We start from the raw sequence: 20,587 nt of genomic DNA, 5'->3' as shown, positions 1-20,587 counted from the left end.
GGACCTGTTCTGATAAGACTGTATGAAATTCATCTTTATAATTAGGCGGAAGCGCCCTCTATATTTTGTAAAGTTACATGACTAAAAATAAATAATTATTAGCTTACTCTTCGTAACTTGAGTTGAAAAGGATCGTGTTGACAGAATAAAATTATTTTTAAACAACTTTAAAAGTTTGTTTGTTACGATAAATCATACATTTCAATTTCGCATCAGATTCGCGAAAAAATTCGATTGCAATATAGTTTCCACCACTAGAGACGGATGCCGCCACGATAGAACGATAAAGTTGAATAAGTCTTCTTATTGAACGAAATTGGTCCGCGCCAGCCAGATTTAGTTGTACCTCTATTTATTCCCAACTCAATGGTTTGTACTTCAGAAGCGAATATTCAACTACTTCAAGACGACGCCCTATTTCTGTATATTTATAGTTTTTAAATAAAAATATTGATAATTATAATTTTCCAACTCAAAAAATCGAGTCAGAATTATCGCACCCTATGGCTATTTGGAACAATAGCCCCGCCACATGTTTTCCACTTTTTAGTTGCACCATACTAACGTACTTATGAAGTGGAACCTAATGGTGCAAAAATTATTAGCCGCAAATAATTAATTTTAAAGTTATACTAATTTTAAAGATGTACGAACCGAACGGTTCGGGGCGTAGAATTCTCACCGCGGCGAAGAGAGCTCGCCGTCGCGCCGTTTTTGCCCTTTCGGAAATCGGCCTTTCTTTATTTGTTGGGAGTGGTAATGGCGCCAGTAGGACCACAATATACGCGAAATATGCTGCTGTAGTAGACGTGGGGTCTAAGGATTAAAAAGACGGTGACCGAAACAAAGCTTTTATTAAAGGATTAAAATGACGGTGAGCTACTATACAGATAGCAAAGAAACAATTCACAAATCGTAGTTCATTTTCCGCTAACCATGCCCGATACCGGGTCTTTGCGTAGTTCCGCAAGTTCAGAAAATTCTAAGGCTATTTTTAACAATATGTACTTTTGGTTTTTGTTTATTTTTTAGGTGTATTATTTGACAAGGATTACAGTAATCCAAAAAGTTTTAATCGCAATTTATTATTTAGAAAGTTATGATAAATATAAAATTGTTACTTGCCAGCAATTTTTACCTCTTAAAATACAACATATTTTGAGATTTTCTCGGGAAATACGAGATTTTTGTACGAGTTGGATAAGGTATAACTGATGACGAATTACATTTAACGGCAAGTGAGTGCGCGGCGCCGTTAGGCGCCAATGTATAGTCTTTGGGCAATTTTTAATTAACTTTTTAAATAATGCTTTGCGGGGAATAATTTTTGCACCATTGGAATCTCCTTAAAAAGTACTTTAAGGGGGGTCGAGAAAGGGGATCAAAGGGAGTGGCGGGGCTATTGTTCCAATTTACCCACCCTATTATTTATCTAGCAATATACTTGTTTAAAAGCGTAAAAACTAGTTTGAATTGAAATTCGCCTAGGTCTTGCACAATTAAGACGAATTTGACGAAGTAAATACGAGTTTACAAAGAGAGACGTTCGACAACACTCATACCCATACATAGCGCCTGTTTTAGTATTGTTCAAAAGACTTTCATATACCCTGAGTTAGCAAGAGTTGCACAATTTCTCAACAACAAATTACAAACGAACTTCATTGCGTTATCCGGCGAACTGAAAGCGCGCTTAACCGATTTTAAAGGATTTTTCTGCTCGTACGTCGAACTACTCCGTGCGTTAAAATTTCTAGAGCGGGGTTAAGAAAAGTCAGGTCAGTCAGGTCAAACTCACGTCCCTTCGGACCCTTCGTACTCAAAGGGAGCAACGTAAAGGATAGATTATTTAAGTAAAGGTTATAAGTAAATAGTTCCCTATGGCCGCCATGAAACGGAAAACGGGAGTGGCACGAGGTAATCACGGACCGTGTATCTCTAGAGGTACACGGTCCGTGAGGTAATAGGCCATTCAATAAAGTAGGAGGTGTCTAAGAAAAAAATTTTGCTCATACGTCACCCGCGAGGTTTTAGTGACGTATCGTTGTCTTGGTTTTGCGCTTGAATAAAGCACTGACTAAATTCTTAAGCAGCAAACTCTCGCTGACTATAGCGAGCTTCCGCTGGCCGCTGCGTGCACAGATAAATCAGCGTTTTCAGTTCTACTTTGTTTAATCGCGATAAGTTATTTACGGCATGGTTTGGAAATATCATTAATATTTAATTGTTATTTTGTAATCTTTTCGGTATCTAAATATCACAACCAAATGATGAAACAAATAAGTTACAGTTTAAAATTTAAATTTTTTCGTAAGCCTTGGCGTAGTGCTACCCAGGTCCCAGCTTGGATTAATAATAATTGTCATATTATTAATCCAAGGTCCCAGTGTCTGTTGCTCTGACAGAGGAAATAAAGATAAAAGATCTCGACTAGTAATTTTTAACTTCTATTGAAATATTAAATGCTAAAAAATGGTGGAAAGATATTGTTGTGCCAGGATGCAAATCGTCAAGTGTTAGGAATCCAGGCGTGACTTTTAATCCATTCCCAAAAAATGATATTCAACGGAGTGAATGGATTCGCTTGATATTATTAAATGCAAGTGACAATGTCTCTAATGTGTCGAAAAGAAGACCGTGGTCAACAACTGTCATAAAAGCCACACAGTATACGGTTTTCATTGTAACAAGTCTGGCAAACGATCAATATCGTAAAAGTACCCTACATATTTCGGCAATCCGCTTGATGTTACTACTCTAGGACTTTCCCACGAAGTTGAGGTTTATGATTATTCAAGGGAAGATTCTGCAATCACGTTAATTGTTGGAGATTTAATATCGCTGAACCTGCCTACCTCAAAATCGGATATTAATTTTTATGGTAAGAAATTTTACATAGTTTTACTGATTTAACTGAGAAATTATTAATCTTTAAATTATTTCAGACCATAACTATAACTTGGATTCTGATCCTGCAATTTTGGCTAATATCATAAAGACTTACAAAGATGATATTTTCCACCTGCAATCAAGATTGGACGAACTAGAAAAACTGAAAATGGCAAACCAAGTGCTTGTTGCAGAGAACTTGAGCTTGAAAAGTAATTTGGAAGAGCTACAAAATTGTGTTCAGCAGTTGGGTGAAGTTAACGCGGAAAACACCCGCTTAAATAATCTTCTCAATTCCTTGAAAATAGAAAATTTACAAAACAAAAGTAAAGCTAAAATTTTAGAAAAAAACCTAAAATTGTCGACTCGGTTCTCTTTAAAAAGTGTATCTCAATCCAGTGAAAAGCTGAAATTTTATACTCGTTGCCAAAACCATGATGGTTTTAATGATTTGTTTGAATACATTGAAAAAGACTTACAAAACTTGAATTTGTATAATGGGGACCGAGGCTATAAACGTAAACATAAGAGAATTGATTTTAATGAATCTGGTCGTCCCATGAGTCTATCTTTTAAAGATCAAATGTTTATGATTTAATGCCGATTGAAAATGGGTCTTTTGGAAGAAGACTTGTCCTATAGGTTTCAAGTATCCATAACCACCGTTTCAAATGTATGCGCTACATGGATTGACTTGCTGGAAAAGAGGCTGACTAATTTAAGGGTTTGGCCAGAGAGTGTAAAGATTATGAGAGGCGTCTCTCTTTCAAAAAAGCGTACTAACTTTTTTTTCCCAAAATTGTCCACTACTACCGTAAGAGCGATGGCGCCACCAGTGGCGCCGTTCTCACAGCGCGTGCGTTTCGATGTTAGGTTTAAAAGAGACGCAAAAACTTTCCAGATTTTTAATGGTAGTTTTACAAGGTTTTTAAATAATTTAGTAGGTCTGGGGTATATTCTTTTGTTTTAAATTGTAAAATATCGAAAACAAGAAATCCTTGTTTATCTTTTTTTAAGTTTCCAAAGGAAAAAGCCTGGTAAACTCGCATTTTCATTAGATAGGCTTATTGGCATATTAACTTAATATAAATTTTAGTTCTATTTTGTGGCTGAAAATTACAAATAAAACTACGGAATATTTACACGTTAACCATAGAATTTGCGCGAATCATTTCATTGATGCCAGTTTCATGAATATTAGAACTAAAAATAGGCTCACACCATCCGCTGTGCCAACAATTTTCAGTCTTAATGACTCTACACCATTGGAAATTTCAGAAAATGGTAATTTCAATTCAAGCCTTGCTACTCCTCTGGGAAGATCTAAATGATAATTTTGGTTTTAAGTTTTTATTAACGGACAGGATTAGCCAAGATTTTGTAGATAATTTTCTTGGATCTATAAGACAGAAAGGAGGCAACCGTGATCATCCCAATAGACAACAATTTCGAGCTGCATACAGGGCTGCCTCTGTAATAATCTCTTGAAACCACCGGATTCTAATTGCATTGATGATTTGGATGAGTTCATTTTAAACATTGACACTTTTAAAACTGCAACTCCAGGACCGGATGAAGATTTCTCCAATTTTGAAAATCTTGTAGTCTCGCAAAGCCAGGGGCAATGTTCCGATGAAGACTTAGAATTTTGTAAATCTATTGAAAGTCCAAACCTGCTAAAACAAAATGTTCTTAGTTACATTTCAGAATATCTAATTCACCGCTGCTACTCAAACCTTCAATGCTCTTCTTGCATAAGTCAACTCAAAAAATACAATCCAATTGTTGACCCAACAAATCTGCTCTTTTACTTTTAAGCTTTCAAACCAGCAAAGAATTCTTCTATCAGCTGTTCAGCAGCCTCATCGTACCAACTGATAGTTTCTTCAAATTTGTAACGGAGACAAATGAAGTATTTGACACCAGTTTTAAGCTTTTATCGCACATGACAAATATTAAAGGACGTTTGGAGAGATTCATCATTCCAAGAATTGACAAGAAATATTTTAAAGCTAATGAAGATTCTCCATGTGCAACTGCTTACCAAAACATGATATCTTTTTTCATAGAATTCTGCATACATAGTTCCCTTAAAAAACAAGATCTCAACCATGAATACATGAAAACCCAGAAAAGATAAGTTAGGAAACTGTTAAAAATACAATATTAATCACATTTTACCAACTTCAATGTTTCCTCGTATTTTTTAACTTATACCGCTCTGTTCTCGTTAAGCCTCGGCAATTTCATAAAATTTCCAATGAATTTCCTTAGTTAATCAAACAAATTAATTCTTTTAGTATCAAAATATTATAAATAGTCCGCTTTCTTGTACTTACGTTTCTTTATTTTTCATGGAATTGAATTTTATTAATTTTAAATTAGCATAATTCAACTATGTTTAACAGCCATGACTGATGAAAAATACTTTCCGGATGTTTACAAAATTTAAAAATTTTCCAGTAGCGACATCGTGTGTCGGATAGTATCGTAACCTCTCCTATGGGCGCGTGCTCTCAAAATCTTTTACGAAATTTTAACGTTACGGGAATAGGAAGAGACGCCTCTCATAATCTTTACACTCTCTGGTTTGGCCCTCTCGTATAGTGGCACATGAATATATGCCTGAAGAATTCCAGATTAAATTTCCAAAAACTAGGTTGGTGATCGACGCCTCAGAATTATTTATTCAGATGCCGTCTGACTCTAAAACACAAAGTGACACCTGGTCCTCTTACAAAACTCATAACACCGCAAAAGGCCTTATCGGTATCACTCCTAATGGATTCATCAGTTTTATTTCTGACCTAGTTCCCGGCCGTATGTCAGGCAAAGATTTAACTGAGGAATGTGGCCTACTCGAGTTGTTAGATCCGGGTGATTCGGTCATGGCAGATAGGGGATTTTTAATAGAAGATCTACTGCGTGAGAAAGGAGTTTCACTAAACATGCCCCCATTTTTAGGGAATAAAGCCCAGTTATCAATATAGAAGAAGAAAAAACCACCAGAGAAATAGCCAGCGTACGTATACACGTCGAACGCGTTATAGGAAGCTTGAAGTGTTACCACATACTAAGTTCTATTTTCCCAAATAGTATGAATAACCAACTAAATAAAATATGGAAAAAATGTGCCCATTTAGTAAATTTCTGCAATGAACCACTTCTTGATGTGAATAAATGTGAATAAAGAAAAACAATAAATTTTAAAATGTTTATTTCATGACAAAATAAAATTGATTTTAGGCATTAATCACAGTCTTTTTTTTTGTAAATATGGCAATGCATGATACAAATAAAAACTCAACAACTTAGGAACTATTTTTGAGTTAAAAAATGACTCGTTCAACTTCATTCTTTCACAGAAAGGATAGGTATCTCCACAGTCAACTAGCAGGTCGCACCATTTCATGCCTGTGATGGCCAGTTGACCTTGAATTTGTTTTCCATTTTCATCAAACTTGAGGAATTTAGCAGTAGGCTCTTTAGTTTTTACGGCTTCCACTATGCTTTTTCCAGTTTCCTTACATTTCGCTAGTGTCTTTATCTCTAAGATACCATACCCTACATCGTTTTGAAAGACTAAGCGGTCAGTAGTGGCACCGAACATGAGAAGACTAGGGTTTATGCTAAGACCGACCGAAAAGGTAGTGACTGTGCCATTGCGATAATCTTTGTACTTGCTCGTTGCCAGAGATTCATTTTGTAAACCTTCTTGTACATATTTATTGCGCGAGAGGTCGACTCCATTGAAAATCCTTTTTGAAAAGACTTCATTCACTTCTTTTCTACGTTTACAAATGAGCCCGAATTTTGAGGCAATTAGCCGAGCCTTCCTCTCCGATTTCCAAAGTAAGCAGTTAAATTGCTCACGAGTATCAACTTCTAAAGTTAATGCACAAATTAAAGTTTTAAAGAATCAGGTATTGCCCTCATGGTATCATCTAAAAGGGATTTAACGCTATCGTCCAGATCTATAGCACCAAGTGGAAGAGAAATCCTATCCACTACATTTTCATACGTAACTTTATTAGGAACTTGCACCTCTGTAGGAACTTGTAAATTTGTACGAAAATTGGGTTGAAAATTGTTTTCTTGCTGTATCGCGCATAATATGGATCTACGTTTACCCGACTTTATCTTCTCTGTGGTGGTTCTGATTCTTTTTTGCATTTCAATAAAATCCTCCGTAGTTCCGTAATTGCTTAAAGAGTTGTAGGTTTGTTGTTTTTCCAGCTTTTTTTCAAAGCCTCACTGTTTTTCCCTGGCATATGTTTAACGAAATCCAATGATTCAAAGCTACGTTGTGACAAAGATTTTTCATCACTTGGCGCACTCCATGTCCGAGGTTTTTGAGTGCAAGCTTGATCGTCCGGTACAAATTTCTTGCCATCCCTTTTACAGTCAAGTATGTACCAAAGTACGGCTCCAACGTGCTTGCATGCTCCTCCGTCTCCAGCCTTGCAAGTTGCAACCACACCAAGCCAAGTAAACAGTTCCATTTGATGAGTTTAACCTAATCGTTACGTTATATTTTGTGTGTAGAGAAAAGGAGCCCTCAACTTTGCTTTTTACAAACATGGTTTGGTTTGTAGTTTAATTCGAGTTAGAATCAGTTTTAGGTCCAGGCCTAAAGAAAACCTCCGTAACTTTGCTGGCTTTAAACATTCTATAGCCAAGGGGTAAATGTTTCTTTGCTTTTAACCGGTCATGATGTTTTTAATAGCACTCTCCTTAAATAAATTGGGGATAATTCGCATTTGCTTCGTCCAATTTCCTTTAGGAAGATTTATTTTGCAGTTCACTGCCACCTTCTTTTTAGGACCCATTTTGCTTTCTAATGTTAGTTAGATGCCTTATTTCCAAGAAGAGACTGAGGAAAGGTAAAATTCTACAAAAATAAAGGAAAACAATATAAGATCAAAATTATTATTAAAATAAAACACGAAAATACAACGCTTACTTCGAAAAGATGTCTTGAAATGTAGGCTTGGTGAAGTGTACAGAAATTTTAAACCGGCAGCGGAAATATACCCTAAATCAATAATCACGGGACTTTTCTGACGTCAATCCGTGACGTATGAGCAACATAAAAAACCAGATGGACTGGAGCATTTTTCTTTATTGAATCGCCTATTGCATGTAGTATGGGAAATTTTGCGTTTTGATCATTTATGTTGACTTTTGATATCAATGGTTATAGCATTACTAAAAAAGGCTGGTTCGTGCCATTTTTCTTTAAGGTTTATTTAAAAAGGCCACTTTATATATTACTTGATTTTCTTATATATTAATCTGGTGGTTTAAATCTTATGTTAAATCAGGGGGATTTGAATCACAACCTGCGAGGCCAACGCCGATCGTTATCGTTAGCATATGGTTTTCTACAGGAAATAATTAAAGCACTCTGTAAGCTGCTTAAATTTTTATATTTAACTATTTTAATTTGACCCTTTATATAAAGGAATCTAGGTCAAAGTTAAACGGGCTGTATGTTTGGTTAGGACGTCGTTTTCGTTAAGACTTCTGATTCGGGATCAGAAGCAATTACATTCTTCAATAACCGACTGTTTTCCAGTAGTCGAGTCTTCATTTCCGATAGAAATGTATCGAATTGGTAATAGGTGGATCTCAACTGATTATTTAGGGTATTTGCTTTCGTTTCTCTACTTCCGGTCGAGCATGTGATCCCACTATGTCTTAGCCTTTTGTTGAGGATTAATTTTCGTTTTCTTAAAGCTAAAGGTTCGCTGTTGCGCCAACTTTGAAGCTTCTCCCCAAATTGGCCGAATCGTTCAGAGTTCCTAATTTCATCTGAGGTAGTTGCAGTAGCTGAGCAAATGGCAACGGCTTCCGTATAAACAACTTTCGAAGTTTGTAAGTGTTCCGACAGCAAATTTGTGACACCTTAAACTTCATCGGCAATAACAGAGTAAAAGCCACCGGATTCATTGACTTCTTGGACAATAGATTTCCTAGCTTAATTTTTTACGTCATATTTTATCACGCAGTTATTTTTCGAAACGCTCCGTGTTTTTCAAATGATTTCAGAGTTTTTTGTGCTTTCCCGGCGTGAATTTTGTTTCATTTGGTGCCTTATTGTTCCTGCTCCCTAATTTGAGTGTTCTCTGCCGGTTTTGGCCAATATTTTCGGTTTTTGAACCGTTTTCGTGTAGGTAAGATAGTCAATCTTTCGACTTTTTAGGCTTAGTTGCTTTGAAAATTTTTGAGGTTTTTAACGTTTTATTTTCGCGCACGTGAAATTTTACTTGAGACATGGCCGCTTCTTGAGATTACCTTTTGTGAGTTTCAAAGCTAGGCCCAGCGGAGTGGTAGTTCTAAAGTTGGAGCGGCCGGTACATATGGTACTGGCTAAGAGGCACCTTCCCTAAACCACTAGGATTAGTTTAATTCTTTCCGGTTCTTTTTTTTTCGGATCTCTTCCAATTCAAAACTTTTAAAATCTCTACGTCGGAGTGAGTTATGTCGTCTGTTGTTAAGCATCTGCGATCCCGCCATGGGGTCCCAGTGTCGTCACTCCCTCTACTGCGTTCACAGACTAACATTACACCTGAAATCACCACTTCCCGACCTGCTGACACTAGTGCACCAACTCGAGATGGTATTTTGGAAAATGTGCCATCAAAACCAGTGTTGCGCTCACATAAGACTGTTGATGAAGTAACAATTTTAGAAGATATTGCTACTTTGGATGAGTCCTCCGTTAACTTCTTAGGTGATGTTTTTATTGAAATTGATATGCACACTCAAAAACAATGTGAAATTTTCTGTTCCGAGTGCGCCATTATTCTGCTAAGCAATGATGAAATACTTCAGTGTGTAGACTGTGGGCTGTCATTTCATTTTGCGTGTCTTACTGTTCCGACGGATTTTTTTGAGTTTCTTCGTAAAGATGGGCATTTTCACTGGTTTTGTTCGTCATGCAATCCCTTGGTTGAAGTTAAATTGCGAGATTCCGTTGAGATACGTTTGTTATCGAAGAAAACTGCTTATATTGAGCACATTATCCAAGTGTCACAGTCAGATTTTGATGAAAAGGTTTCAAATAATAAAGGTGCTATTGAGGATTTAAATACTAGACTAAGTTAAATGCGTTTATCGTATTTTAAGGACCACGAAGGTTTGTCTGCTCTCCAATCAAAGTGCACCCGACTTCAAGCAAACATTGACGCGTGATTTGGAAACTTATCTAAAGCTCAGGATGATCTTTTTAGGGCATTTTTTTATCATGCAGCGAATACCAAACTATTAATATGGTTTCGGAAAAATTAAATGATATCCCTGTCCAATTAACCACTAAAGTATCGTCGTTGGAAGATTCGTTATTGAAGTCACTGTCAGATAAATTGGATCAATTACGACCCCACGCTCTTGAATCAAATAAATACATAACGGTGGAAGAACTTTCTCAAAATAATCGTCGTTTTAACGTCACCTTATTTGGACTTCCAGAAAATCTACCAGCCGCACAGGAATACGACATTTTAGTAGAACTTTTCTCTGCTAGTCACACTCCAACTTCTACACAGTTCTACCGAATTGGACATACCATGACGCCAAACTCTCGACCTTGACCTATAAAAATTACTTTTCAAACAATTACTCAAAAAAGGGCTTTTCGGGCTCTTATTAAAGATAGACGTCAAGATCCACACTTTACTCTCTCTGCCCGCATTTATCAGACACCTAAACAACTTTCTGAATATACAGTTCGCGACGAGCTTTCTCGTCGCTTGAATGACGGTGAAAGGGATCTCGTCATTCACCAGAAAAAGTGGTTTCCCTTGCTATGGTAAATAATATTGTTGATTCTAGGGTTCCATTGCCTCAACATTCTTAGCAGACCTCTAGTCCCCTACAAACTCGTTATTCCCATTCCTCTGGGCCTAAAATTAGTACTAAATTATCATCGTATTGCCATCAAATACCTCTAATGCAAGCTAATACTATTAACACGTCTTCTTTTGTTGATCGTGGAATTTATCGACCTAACCACAGGGCTCCAAAAAACTACGTAACGCCACGCTTTATTCACCATCCTCCGTTTCCACAGAGTCGATATTTTTAGTAAATGATATCGCCTTACCGTCACCGCCAGCTTTACGGTGAATAGTACTATGCATATATTTGGCATACTCTCGCACTTGGTCTTTAAATCAGGACATTTCCTTTACAATAGTTCTAAAACTTCAACGAAATTCCATCTATTTTCATTTTCGTCGTCTGACCTATGTCCCGGAAGCGCGAGATCTTGTTGGGCGCATAATAGAACAATTTACACGTGAGTAAGTAACACCTTTCTATTTCGAATAACGTTCAGTTTTTGGTGGTCATTAACCTGATACGCTATTATGCCGCGGGATTTCTATTCCAAATAGTCTAAGTGTTTTTTGTAGGATTGTTGGTGCATCGATTTAGACGAAGTAAAGTGTTCTTCGAATTTTTTGGCCATATTTTGCTTATCCATACAGGATGGAAGCCTCAGCCGTGGTCCAGCCTCGGTACTTCTCCTAGTACACCAGAGTGCTGCGCGTCGAACACTTCTACTGGCGCTGGTATTCCACAAATAGACCAATGGGATAATTATAAGCGCATCTTTATCCAATCGCCCGATAAAGCATTTGGAAGATACGCTTCTAATTCTCCCATTGGTCTATTTTTAGACTACGAAAAGTACCGAGGTTGGACCACGGCTGAGGCTTCCAATTATCCCATTGGTCTATATTTGGCCTACCAGCGCCTGTAGAAGTGTTCCACCCGCAGTACTCTGGTGTACAAGGAGAAGTACCGGAGCTGGACCACGGCTGAGGCTTCCACCCTGTATATCCATCAATAGAAGCTGTATTTCTGCCGCTGATAAAATGCCGGCAACAAAAACAATACACTATATTTCGCTACAGAATACTCAAGCATTCAATCCTCGATTTTTACCACCAATCAAAGTTTTGGGGAAGAAAGTGAGCGTAGGTGGAACGGGTAAACTATCTATATCCGAACTAAAATCTGAAATGTTGAACGGTCTAAGAGTTAAATTAGACGAGGCGTTGAGGCTTTCGGCCTCTTCAATGTCAGAGTTGCTTTTGGGGTTTTCAACTAAATCTGTAACCTTAAGCTAGATATCAATTGGTATTTCAAAAATTTAACAATTCTGGAATACAAAATTTAAAAAAAAAGCGATGAAAAATATCAGAATTTTAGAAAACAAATATTATAAAATTATATTTGCTTAAAAAATTGGAGGCCCTTTTTCCCAAATTTGGAGGCCCCCGAAGTAGGCACAAATATTTTCGACGTAGGAACGTGCCTACTTGTGCCTACTGCTTTCGTGGCGGCGCTACGTAGGATTAACACTTTGGAGGAACCTATGCAAAGTATAATTTGCGGCCCCGAAAAATTTTGAGACCTTACTTTTTGACTTGAAATAATAATATTTAAGAAATTTAAAAAAAAAAACAATTATTTCGAAGGCGGGGGTCACCGTGCCACAGCCCAGCTGGCACATGCCTTAAGGGGGAAGTCTGAGGTTTTGTGCTTCGAGGAAAAAATACTAGATGGCGCTGAAACTCGTCTCTTGGCAGTGTTGCCGGTAAATATTTTCGGCTGAACTTTACGGGCGAATTTAAAACTGAAAGCATTGATTGACAGCGAGTAACAATAGAGCTTCTACCGGAGGATCGGACCGGCGACAACGCGCAGCGAGGGGTCGCTGCTGATTATAAACAGACGAAAGCCCCGCTTGCCAACATGAGGCACCAGCGTAGGAGTATGGGGTGAAGGGGAGGGTAGGTAATGCAAGGTCAAACGCTCCCCCCTCCCAAGGTTTCCGACGCTGCGATGCCGTCTTTCAGAAAGTAAAATGGACCTTAGACCACGTGCTTAGACCAAGAAACACGGTCTAAGAATTGACCAAAACAAATTCTGTTGTGAAATACTTTTATTTTTTAAAATGCGGCGATGAATGTCTTATTTGCGTTTAACTAACAAGGAGACTACCCGAAGTGTAAGTCATCGTTTTTGTTTAAATTCAGGGATTAAGTAGACCTTCATGTAACTTAAACCCCTAATGAAAAAATGCGATGGGCTTTAGTTTTACCATGGCAACCGAAAACGTTTTTGACAACTAAAGCAATATATTTATCTATGTAAATTAACATGGCAAAATCGAAGATTCTAAGGGTCCACCCCCTTATGAAATTATTATTATTATCTTATTTTGGGTAAATATCTATTTTTGAGTAAAAATCTAATTTTGGGTAAATGTGTAATTTTGGGTAAATGTGTAATTTTGGGTAAATGTGTAATTTTGGGTAAATGTGTAATTTTGGGTAAATGTGTAATTTTGGGTAAATGTGTAATTTTGGGTAAATGTGTAATTTTGGGTAAATGTGTAATTTTGGGTAAATGTGTAATTTTGGGTAAATGTGTAATTTTGGGTAAATGTGTAATTTTGGGTAAATGTGTAATTTTGGGTAAATGTGTAATTTTGGGTAAATGTGTAATTTTGGGTAAATGTGTAATTTTGGGTAAATGTGTAATTTTGGGTAAATGTGTAATTTTGGGTAAATGTGTAATTTTGGGTAAATGTGTAATTTTGGGTAAATGTGTAATTTTGGGTAAATGTGTAATTTTGGGTAAATGTGTAATTTTGGGTAAATGTGTAATTTTGGGTAAATGTGTAATTTTGGGTAAATGTGTAATTTTGGGTAAATGTGTAATTTTGGGTAAATGTGTAATTTTGGGTAAATGTGTAATTTTGGGTAAATGTGTAATTTTGGGTAAATGTGTAATTTTGGGTAAATGTGTAATTTTGGGTAAATAACTAATTTTGAGTAAATGTGTAATTTTGGGTAAATGTGTAATTTTGGCTAAATATCTGATTTTGAGTAAATGTGTAATTTTTGGTAACTATCTTAATTAGGGTAAATGTCGAAATTTGGGTAAATATCTAAATTTTTGTAATAATTTGGGTAAGTACTTAAATTTGTGTAAATTTTTTATATCAGGTAAATATCTAAATTTGGTAAATATTTAAATTTGAAATATCTGAATTTGGGTAAATATCTAAGTTTTGGTAAACTTCTAAATTTGGGGTCATTCCACGACAAATGGACCAAATGTTTTGGAATTTACCACCCTACCTTTTTAAATTTGAATAAAAATTAGTCTTAAGGGTTTTTCTGGTCGATAAAGCCGAATAAATTTGGGTAAAAATCTAAATTCAAAAGGGTATATTGGGTAAATTTACTATAAATATCTAAATTCAGGTAAATTGGTATAATTGATATCAAATGTCTAAATTTGGGTAGATGGATCAGGTACTGTAAATTGGGTAAAATTTTATCAGCTGCTGTGAATTGGATGAAGTTTTATCAAGTTTTTTAATAGAAAGTTACGTTTATTCATTTGTATTTAATTAAATTTTAGTATTAGCTTTACGAAATGCACTCATTAACTACTTCCAACCTTTTACTTCAAAGCGCCGCAAACCGTTTATTTTTATCAGTATTAGTTATTCTGTAACTAGTTCAAGAAAAAACTATGTTTTTCTGAACTTACCTCAGACTTCCCCCTTAAGTAATTCCCGACCAACCGCGCCCCGGTGTATAAAACTAAACAAAACGCGAATTAAATTTAATTTCAATTATCAAACTTTATTTAATTGTTGTTAAAATTTGTCAATATAAATTTCGTATAATGTATAAATATATATAAATATTTGCTGTATAATATTTAAATGTAGTTTATTATTGTTGTATAATATTTAAATGTAGTTTATTATTGTTGTATAATATTCCAATGCTCGTTTTATGTATTTTTGTAATGTTATTTCCTGTATTTCATTTTTTCTGTATTTTTCTTTAAACCAACATCTTTATAGATGTACCTTTGAGATGATTGTAAAAACCCCAAAACTAAGGAAGGGCGAGATTTCGCCTAATATAGGAAAATAAAGAGCTTTGGAAAATGCAGGTGCGTTCTTATAAAACATTCCATAACACCTTGGTTTTCCCACGCTCTCTGGCCACTAGTTGGTGACGAAAGTCACACGAACCTTAATTTTTGGTGAAACTTTCGTCGATAGAAAAGTTGGTACCAAAGACTAAATAAGCTATTGCTACAGCTTATATAGTCTTCAGTTGGAACTTAGGATTATAATCGAACCGAAAAGTAACTCGGTCAGGTCTGGATAGCCTAGATATGTAGAACCACAAAATATCTCGATGTGGATTGTAATAAAAATAAATATAACATTTTAAAATAAAACTTTGTAGTTATTATAGCTATAAGCACGTATGCGCGATTAATTAAAGTTCGAAACAGTCCCATAAACAATTAAAATATTTAAAAACTTGTAGCAGTCTAATAGTATAGTTAGTGAGCCAAAAAGAGAAATGCTCTACTCGGTCTGGTACGATCCCTAAAAAACATTTACACCCGGAAACATGTTTCCAAAACCCAAGAAAGAATTGGATTTTAATCTTCTTTGTAATCTAGCTTAAAAAAGGGTGAACAAAATAACAGACTAATCGCAAAGAAAGTTTAATTTAAAAAATCCGATATAAATCTCTTAATATTAAAAGCGTCTAGAAAAAACCTTCAAAAATATTTACATCAATAGCGACTGCCGATTTTAAACATTAACAATTGTAAGGGACAACTCACAAACAGTAAAATTTCCCATTATTAATATGTTAATTAATTTATTTTAATATGTTTCTCTTTGTATATTTTTTCATATTTAAAGGCCTAGGTTTTCTTCTGCTTGTTCCCCTTTAAATTAGGCCAACATGTTCAGCGGTTGGCCTACCACCAGGGTATTTGTGCTCCACTAACTTAATTTAAAGGGGGACAGGCAGAAAAAAAACCTACGCCTTTAAATAAATCTAAAATAAGAATTATAATTCAGGCTAAAAAACCCTTTTCTTTCCGTAAAACAAAATTAAATTAAAATACTAATATTTCACATATTTTACTCCTCAATTACGAAGAATTTATAAGTCATACTAGGAATGATATCATAGCATATCTCAAAAGGGCCATCGTTGTCCCCGAATTAATGTTAGCAAAACCAAGATGCTTTCGTTCTCTACCCGGTACTTCACTAACTGCCAACACTTTAACAACCTCCCTAAATGTTCTGGCAGAGTAAGGGAAAGGGGCTAATAAATGACGAATTTTCCCTTGAAGCAGCTCTCTGTCCTCCGGGGATATCATACGTGATAGGTCTGTACCGGATAACCGGCTTCTATGTGCCAAGAGGGCTGTGAAATAACCGATAACTAGCTACGAGACCAATCGGAAGAGGGCGCCCCTTAGTTGGGAGATCAAGGCGTGGGATAAAGGGGGCTTTGCGACGGTTTCGCTCCCAATTTCCTTTTGCGGTGATCTCTCCGAGGCTACGTATCCACTGCTTATATCTACACCATACAAAGGACAAGAGAACCAACCTCACATACCTCCACGTATATCCTTAGCTCCAGGCATTTCAAGTTGCAAGCTTTCCACCTTTCTTGCGTACCTCTGCCTCAACATCCTGGTATATTCAAATAATACATGTGATAGCTGGCTGCCTCGAAAGAACTGCGTGTAAGAATCTTGTTGGCAGCTGAAGGCCTGGAGATTTATGGGATTAAATGGTTCGGCGCGCCGCAGTTTTCTTGTCTTCTTCGGCGAAGGGAGACTATTTCTCGCCTCTGTTCGGGAAACCTACTTTGTGAATTGATCGGGGAACGAAAATTGCTGTGACGGAGGAACGGGAGGTCAGAGAAAACTTAGAACTAAGCGTGCCCAGGCAGGACCAGGCCAAAACAAAGAAGAGGAAGGGGCTGAACTAAGATGAGCGAAATTGGATTTCGTTGAGGAATAATTAAAGTTGAGATTTGTCTAAAATGGTTGAGCATTTCCTTGTTCGTTTTTCGAATTGCCATATACACAGATCATATGCTGGTTAATCGTTCTTTACTTAAGCGTGACTAGATTAGCGGTGCTCAAATGGGCAATTTTTATTAATTGGCGATCTCGAGCTGGAAAATGGCGTTCTCGACTTTCAAAAGGTTTACCTTGAAAACCATATTATAATGGTATTATGAAAATAACTATTATATACAAGTTGATATCGACCTTGAACTGGTGATCTGGACCTTCAAAATGGCAATATTGTCGTTCGGAAAACAGTATATAGTACAGAATACAGTATAAAATATAGAATAGAGTATACAACATAGTATACAGTACAAAATACAGTGTACAGTACATAATACAGTATAGAGTACACAATACAGTACATAATACAGTACATAATACAGTATACAGTACATAATATAGTTCAAAGTACAGAATACAATACAGTACAGAATACAACATACAGTAGATAATACAGTAGAGAATACAGAATACAGTGAATAGTACAGAATATAGTATACAGTAGATAATACAGTATAGAGTACTGAATATAATATTAGTTGAGAATACCGTATAATAGGAAAACCGTAAATTTATCATATTTCGAATTTTGCGAGAAAGACGTTAAGCCTGGCCAACTTGAATTTCCCCGAGTTCGCCAGAAATTTAATGGTTAATGATGAATGGTTAAGCCCGAAGTGTGATAATTCCAGGAACATCTAAGCTTAAACTTAATGGAATCCCCAAGTTTCAGAGTGTATTCCGCTATATGCGGCTTGCTTTAATTATTCGCTCTATATAACGAGCTTACTCTTGCATGTTTGCCTCTATAGACGGCACTGAAAACGGAATACCCATTTTATGCTTCATAAGCGCCATTCATTTTAGCCAATTTTGACCCTTTCTATTAGAAAACGACGTGAGATAAGATTATTCTTGAACCAATGAGTATTTGGGGGGGGGGGGGGGATACGAACAAAGAACCTACTTATGTAAACAAAGTTGTTAAGTTAAATACGAGTGCGAAACCATACTCATTTATCAGTAACATTTTAAATAAACCATAGTGTACAGTGAAATAACGATATCGCATTGAAATTTTATTTTAATTTCCCTTTTATAATATTTCTATCTTTTTAAATGTTCTCTCTTCACATAGGGTTGGTTCTTTCTAGAGAATAGTCTATTGATACTTAAAGGGTAACAAAGTCATTTGAACTACATTACCGTACCTCGCGGTAGCAGATCCAACCAATCATATTATCGTATTTTTAAGCCCTATTTTTGGGGACTAAAGCCGAAATTTAGCTACATGTATAATGTGGCCTTTTAATGTATTGCGTGGTGTTTATGCCATCTAGGAGCAACAAACACAGAACCCCACACAAGGAGAACGAAACCCGTCAAAAGTCGAGCATTTTCTTGTGAACAGGTTTTATTGGTTGACCATTTAGCGCCTGCTGCCGTCGGAAGGGGAAAATTCGGAACTTGTCTTCCCTCTTTCCGTAAAACGTTTAGCCTAAAGGCTTGTCCAATGAAATTTGTACACAACCCTGCGTTAGCGTGTTTAAAGGCTAGCTGCGTTCTCCTTGTGTTTGTTGCTCCTATATGCCATGGACGTAATTACGCTCAAGTCAGTATTTCTAATCTAATTCTGGTATTTCTTTATTTTCTGTAAAATCTCCATTTACGATTGCTAAAACAAAATAATTTTTTAAGCGAATTTCCGGGCCAAATTGATGGAAAATTCAACCTTTGTTTCTACAATCAAAATAAAGGCTGCTGCTAGCGTGTTATCTACCTTTTGAATGGGTATAGTTTTGACCAGATTGAAAATAATTAATGCGAAATCTAAGTCATTTATTGCTTGCATTTTTAAAAGACACTTTTCTTTACAAAGAACGGTATTTCAATGTTGTGTCAGTATAATATCTGTTGTATGATGAAATAATATTCAATTAGCGTAGCTCACCTTAGCTATATACGAAAAATAAACCAACTGGCTGGACATTAAAAGAGTACCAAATCAAATAATAATCTTCTTGCTCAATACCGGATGTAAAGAAAATGTTTATCTATAAGCAACCATAATAGTAATGGTTTATAAAAAATGGTGACGACAGGGTCGGAGTTAGGGGTAAACGAAACAGGCTGTAGCTTAAGCTAGTTTTTCACTAAGGGGCCTACAAATCGATTTTTGCATAAAACTTTGCAAAATCTCTATAGCGAGCTCGTATTCAAGGCCTATTGAAAGTTAAAACGCATTCAAAAGTAAAATAGCCCTTACTTTAGCGATTTAATTAAAAATTATTAAAACGGAACATAATATTGTAAACTCGCTTGGTATAAAATAAAATGAAATGAATAAAAAGTAAAAAATAGTATATGTTGCTCTTACGTAATATAAGACAAGGCTTTATTAGTATATTCTTTGCACGCCCTCTAGAAAAAGCTATATTCCTCGCGACTGTAGCAACATTTAAATAAGAAGGCCACGTTACTTTATAGAAAGACCTTTTAGCCTTCCTACCAAAAAACCTGGCGCCGCCACTGGGTGACGCCCTAATTTTTGAAGCGAAACAAATCTGTAGAAAAATATCCTTATATAGCTTAAGCTTCTTTTGGCTGATTAAAATATGAGAGGAGAAAATCCATTTACAGGAATTACGTTATAAGGTGTAGTTTTTCAATTTTTCAAGTAAAAATAGATCTTATTAACCAGAATGCAACCGAATTTTAAAATTAGTTATACAGCCTCAAAAAATTTGTGTAATTAATTTTTCTTTACTCGAACTTTTTTAAACCTAATTTTACCATAAAATATTGCTAAAAAAATAATAAAATAAAAAAAGTCTTCAGGTACGGGAATATAGCTAATCTAAGCCTCATCGAAAGTTCGTCAAACGTTTCACTTAGCGCCATCTATTAATAATGCACGTTAAAATCTCCATCTATAATTTGTAAATTGGTCCATTATCCAGGAATCACACATTGCCAAAATCAGCTAGGAACGAAGCCGGTTTCTCTTGCTACGAGATGAGAGTGCTTACTACTTCGCCACCCCACTAGCTATTTCTAAGGTGTTAACGATGTTGTGAACTAGCCGAACATATATGGCATGAGTGATGATTTTCCGGCATGAAAAATGTGCAAATTAAACCATATTATCACTTGGATAAAGCCTGTCATTGAGCGCTGTTCCAGGAGTTGCGACGGCATTTCACCAAAAACGTTTGATTGTCACATTCTCTGACGGACTGCCGCCTAGCCCCTGACGACATACTAAATCTGGCAGAAAAATGAATTTTCCTTCCATTTCTCAATTATAAATTGAGGAAGCGCCTAGCTCGCTATTGAAAGGGGGGCACTAAATTTAATTTGGGCCAAGGGCCCCATAAAGTCTTAATCATGCCCGGCATTTCACAAACTGTTAGAACCGTTTGATGCAAGCTCAGACGAAACTGGACGATCATAATTCCCTCAATAAGAAAATTTTCCCCATTATTTTATTGTTTTTGTTAATTGTGGAAGATTTCGATTTAGTGTAGTGTCTGTGATCTTGTTTTTAATAGCGAACCACGTTAAAAAAAAACGCTACAAAAGCGGAAAAAGTTAGCAAACAACCATGGACTAATTATAGTACTATAATTAGTCCATGAAACAACGTACCATTAATTATATACATTAAAGTTTTGAGTCATGGTTAGGTTATTTGATTAAAATTGATATTATATGCAGAGACACGATACTACATGACTTAGATAAAATTGTTTAA

General features: G+C 36.1%; 1 long non-coding RNA gene across 1 annotated transcript; it reads right to left on the bottom strand.

Annotated features, from left to right (window-relative positions):
- Positions 1–4,037: 4,037 nt before the first annotated feature.
- Positions 4,038–5,057, bottom strand: LOC149945171 (uncharacterized). Its single transcript, XR_016480946.1, has 3 exons — positions 4,934–5,057; positions 4,626–4,822; positions 4,038–4,562 (listed from the first exon to the last, which is right to left on the bottom strand). It is a non-coding gene; the product is annotated as an uncharacterized LOC149945171 (long non-coding RNA).
- Positions 5,058–20,587: the final 15,530 nt, after the last annotated feature.

Source organism: Leiobunum rupestre, chromosome 5 (genome assembly GCF_980474605.1).
Source record: "Leiobunum rupestre chromosome 5, qqLeiRupe1.1.hap1, whole genome shotgun sequence".
NCBI classification, from domain to species: Eukaryota; Metazoa; Arthropoda; class Arachnida; order Opiliones; family Sclerosomatidae; genus Leiobunum; species Leiobunum rupestre.
This window is presented reverse-complemented; position numbering and strand designations above follow the sequence as displayed.